Here is a 5,718-nt window from a genome sequence, read left to right as displayed (position 1 = left end):
AAATTTGCCCTGACTACAGAAGGAACTGTTTGCTGTGTATATGTTTTAATCTGAAATGTTCTCTTTTTTATTGCTTTCTAGTTTACAATTTCAATTTTTATTTCCTCTTTGATTTCAATTTTATCTAGGAATATGCTTATTAATTTCCAGGCATTCAAAGATTTACCTATCACCTTTTTCTTAATTTATTTTTTTTTTAGTGCTCTCTACACCCAATGTGGGGCTCAAACTCATGACACTGGGATCAAGAGTTGCATGTTCTGGGCGACTGGGTGGCTCAGTCGTTAAGCGTTTGCCTTCAGCTCAGGTCATGATCCCAGGGTCCTGGGATCGAGTCCCACATCGGGCTCCCTGCTCTGCGGGAAGCCTGCTTCTCCCTCTCCCACTCCCCCTGCTTGTGTTCCTGCTCTCACTATATCTCTCTCTGTCAAAAAAATAAATAAAATCTTAAAAAAAAAAAAAAGAGTTGCATGTTCTATTCACTGAGCTAACCAGGTGCCTCCCCTTCACCTTTTTATTATGTATTTCTAATTTTATTGGATTATAATTAAAGTGTACTCTATAAATTTGTTTTTGAAAAAAATACATTTATGTTTTCTTTGTGACACAAGTATATGGTCTAATTTTGTAAATGATTCATGTGCATATTGAAAAAAGGATATTCTCCATTCAATGGATGTTAGGATCCATAAATGACTATTAAGCCAAATTTGTTTAGGGGTGCCTGGGTGGCTCAGTCGGTTAACCATCAGACTTTGGCTCAGGTCATGATCTCAGGTTCCTGGGATCAAGTCCCATGTTGGGCTCCCTGCTCAGTTCCTTTATGTTCTTGCCTATTATTCAGTACTAAATCTATTTAATCACAATATGATTGTATTTCTATCAAGTTCTCTTTGCCTTTCTAATACATATATATTTTTATTTTTATTATTTGTTTTTAAGTAGGCTCTACGCCCAATGTGGGCTTTGAACTCATGACCCAGAGATCAAGAGTTGCCTGCTCTACCCACTGAGCCAGCCAGGAGCCCTTTAGTAGTTTTTGCTTTGTATATTTAGCTGCCATGTTGTTTAGTTTATAATTATTAAAACTTCTTAAATTATGCTTTCTATTATTGTATCATATTATCCCACGGAGTTCTTTTTCTTTAGATTCCTACTGATATTAACATTGCCACTTCTGCCTTCCTTTTACTTAGTATTTGCTGGATTTGCCTTGCCCACTCCTTATTTTCAACTTTTCTTTATCACTGCATTTTTATTTTAAGATTTATTTATTTATTTTATCTCTCTCGCTCTCACTCTCTCCAAATGGATGAATAAAATCTTTAAAAGGGGGGGCGCGCCTGGGTGGCTTAGTTGGTTAAGCATCTGCCTTCAGCTCAGGTCATGATCTCAGGGTGATCAGATCGAGCCCCATGTCAGGCTCTCCGCTCAGCAGTGGGTCTGCTTCTCCCTCTCCCTCTGCCTCTGTGATCTCTCTTGCTCTCACACTCTCTCAAATAAATAAATAAATAAAATCTAAGATTTATTTATTTGAGGGAGAGAAAGAGAGAGACTGGTGGGGGGGGAGAGTGGGGAGGGGAGTGAGGAGCGAGGGAGAGGGAGAATCTCAAGCAGACTCCACCCTGAGTGTGGCGCCTGGTGTGGGGCTCGATCTCAGGACCCTGAGATCACAACCTGAACTGAAAACAAGAGTCAGACACTTAACCAACTATGCCACCCAGGCACCCCTTTATCACTGCACTTTAAACCTGTTTCTTATATACAGTACATAGTTGGGTTCATTTTTTTTTTTTTAAGATTTTATTCATCCATTTGAGAGAGAGAGAGAGAGAGCACAAGCATGGGGGAGAGGCAGAGCGAGAGAGAGAAGCAGGCTCCTAGCTGAGCAGGGAGTCCCACACAGGGCTCAGTCCCCCTGGGATCATGACCTGAGCCAAAGGCAGATGCTTAACCCACTGAGCCACCCAGGTGCCCCTAGTTGGGTTCATTTTTAACTCAGTCTGACAATCTGTCTTTCAGTGGGATAGTTCTGTTTATTTACATTTAATGGCAATTGATAGCACTCAGTTCTGTCAATTGAGACTATGTTTATTATTTATTTTACTTTGCTGATTCCACTCATTTTATCAAATTACCATTGGCTCCCTCTTTTTCTTTTTCTTGTTAATTTTTGAGTTCTACCATACTTCTCCATTTTCATTTACAATTTCTTCTCCTTTCCTTATACTTATTATTGCACACATATTTTTCTATTGTCATATAAAAAAATACCAACTATTTGCCTTACAGAGATGCTTTCTTCCCCCACTTCTTCCTTCCCTTCCCCCAACAAGATATGATCTGTAGAATGCTTTTATTTCTCCATTCTCCACTCACATGAAAACTTTGGATGGATTTTACCACTTCTCTCCTGACTTCTACCCCAATTCCTAGGTCTTGCTCAGATAATTTGGTACTCTTTGTTTCAGGCCATTATTAGAATTTCCTGGGGCTCCTGGCTCAGTTGGTAGAGCACGTGACTCTTGATCTTGGGGTTGTGAGTTTGAGCCCCACGTTGGGTGTAGAGACTACTTAAAAATAAAATTTAAAACAGAAGAATTCCCTTTGCAGTATGTTTCTTAAATCTCAAGATATTTTGCCTTTATATTATATAGTTCCTGATAGTTTATTAATATCCAATGGGTAAATATTACATATTTCCAGGTAGTCTATTAGTATCCAATGGATAGCCAATGGATATTGATAGACTATCCGAAAATTAAAACATTTTTAAAAATGGCTAAGAATTCCTACCCTAGACAATCCCAGTTCCCCCATAACTTCAATTACCATTTTTACACTAATGATTCTAGTTTTTTCTCCAACCCAGACTTCTGAATTCCAGACCCACAGATTTATACACACACTCCCCACTTGAAAATCCCACATGATGCTTTAAAGGGATCTCTAACTCAACATGTACAAAACTACGCATAACTTCCTCCCCAGTCTGGTCCTTACCTGATAAAAACTTCCTTGGAAAATGGCACTGGGAAAGAGTCATACCTGAGTCCTTCATCTCTCTCACCTCCATACGTAATCCTCACCAAGTTCTGTTCATTTTATCTTTTGTTTGTTTTTTAAAATTTTATTATTTTCTAAAGTTAACATCTTTTTCAGTAACCTCTACACCCAACATGGGACTTGAACTCATAACCCGAAGATCAAGAGTCACATGCTCTCCCAACTGAGCCAGCCAGGTTCCAGTGTTCACTTTATCTTCTAAACTTTGCTTGTGTCAGTCTGCTTCTCTCCATAGCTTGGAGATCATTGGTGACTTTACCTCTTTTAGTGGAATGGGAGGGGCAGAAATTAGACTGATGTGGGTTGATGCTTGGTGGGTAGGAAGCATGTAAAAGGAGACAGCAAATATAGACAACTCCTTTGAAAACTTTAGGCAAAGATGGTATCCTTCTTTCCTTTCATTCCCATCCCCAGCTTTAGCCCAGCCATGCCCCTGGGTCAGAGAACTGCTGGTACCAGTAAACAGAGCATGAGAGACCTACTGCAGAGCTTTCACAGGATGAACTAGCAGAGAAACACCCACAGGTGGGGATATGAAAGACTGTGTGTGCTGGGAGGTGGGAGGTTCCTTGTAATATTATAAAACTAATACGACAAGGCATGCATCTGGACAGATACAATAACCTCTACTGATTTCCATCCACCCCTGCTCTCCTCCAACCAGTTCTCCATACAGCAGCTAGGGATCTTTTCAAATGTAAATCTAATCATACTTCAGCTCTTTTGTTCCCACCTTAACCCTGGAACTGCCTTCCCACTGCTCTTAAGATAAAGGTAGGGGTGATTGGGTGGCTCAGTTGGTTGAGCACCCTCTTGATTTCAGCTCAGGTCATGATCTCAGGATCTTGAGATCAAGCCCTAGGTTGGGCTCTGTGCTGGGTGTGGAGCCTGCTTAGGATTCTCCCTCTGCCCTGCTCCTGCACTCTCTCCAAAAAAATAAAAATTAAAAAAGAAACAAATAAACAAAGTTTATCTTAAAAAAAAAAAAAGAAGATAAAGGTAAAAAATCTCTTGGCAGCCAACAGGGCATTAAATGATCAGGCTCCTGCCTTCCTCATCAGTTTTTCCTCCCTGACTCTCTTCATTCCTGCTTTGTACCACAGCCACTTGAGACTTCCTTTGATTCTTCAAACACATTATGGCCTTTCTTATAACAAGATACTGGATATGCTGTCCCCTCGGACTGAAATGTTCCCAATCTGTCTTTGCTTAGTTAACTCCTAGCTCAAATGTCACTTTTTTTTTTTTTTAAGATTTTATTTATTTATTTGACAGAGAGAGACACAGCAAGAGGGAGAACACAAGCAGGGGGAGTGGGAGAGGGAGAAGCAGGCTTCCTGCAGAGCAGGGAGCCCAATGCGGGGCTCCATCCCAGGACCCTGGGATCATGACCTGAGCCGAAGGCAGACGCTTAACGACCGAGCCACCCAGGCGCCCCTCAAATGTCACTTCTTCAGGGAGGTCTTCATTACTCTCCAAGACCAGTTAAGATGTCTGTTGTACTCTCTCATAATATTCTGTCCTTTTCCTTCCTAGTCCTTGTCACAGTTTGTGATTATGTATTTGTCGTTGTGATTATTTGATTGTCTGCCATCTCTAACAGACTGGAAGCTCTAGAAGGACAGGAACCATGTCTCTTTTCATACCACAGTAACCTCAACCATGAGAGCATAGTGCCTGGTAATTAGTACTGTGTATGTATGTGTGTGCATGTGTATGATTGGTCAAGTGTCTGGATATGCAGAGCAATGCAGACCTGTACTGTGGTGACCCCATAAGGAGACACCACAACAAGTGGCTGTCAGAGCAGCCCATCTGCTTCCCTCAAGGATCTCTCTCTGGTTGGGCCACTGTCAACTGCAACTTATAATAGGATATACCACCTACTTGGTTGGTTTCTGAATCATCTGAATCCACCCTTACTCAGCAATGTGGACTATCAACTCTCAGGGACAGAGAGAACAACCTCAGAATAATTACCATTTATGCATTTGACCAATATTTATTCTATGCCTACCCCCACTGTATTCAAGCACTGTGCTGGGATGGGGAAACACAGAGGAATGAGGCCTGGTTATTATTCTCAAGGAATTGATAGTTTTGATGCACAGTCAAATATGTAAACAAATTATAACTTCCTGTTTTAAAACACTAATATTACAAGGCACGCTCAAAGTTTTAAAGGATCATAGGGAAGAGACTGATTATCAAAGCACTTAGCAAAACCCCCTAGCTAGAAAAAGTGCTGTTAATGATGACCCAGGGGACACACTTTTCAAACATTCTAAGTTCTAACTTTGGACCACTTTAGACCACAGAAAACAATTTACACATTAGACAAGCCCCTTAAAAAATAGTCATCACTAGGTTACTTTTATGTCTTTGGCTTTTGTTGAGCATAATAAGAAATATCTATATGAATTTAGCTTTTGCATTTGTTGTTCAAATCTTTTTTTTTTTTTTTAAAGATTTTATTTATTTATTTGACACACAGAGAGAAAGCACAAGTAGGCAGAGAGGCAGGCAGAGAGAGAGGCAGAAGCAGGCTCTCCACTGAGCAGGGAGCCCGATGCAGGACTCGATCCCGGGACTCCAGGATCATGACCTGAGCCGAAGGCAGTCGCTTAACCAACTGAGCCACCCAGGCGCCCT

This window comes from Mirounga angustirostris, unplaced genomic scaffold (assembly GCF_029215605.1).
Source record: "Mirounga angustirostris isolate CCGP_5_RB_7025 unplaced genomic scaffold, mMirAng1.0.hap1 SCAF_4, whole genome shotgun sequence".
Classification (NCBI taxonomy): Eukaryota; Metazoa; Chordata; class Mammalia; order Carnivora; family Phocidae; genus Mirounga; species Mirounga angustirostris.
This window is presented reverse-complemented; position numbering follows the sequence as displayed.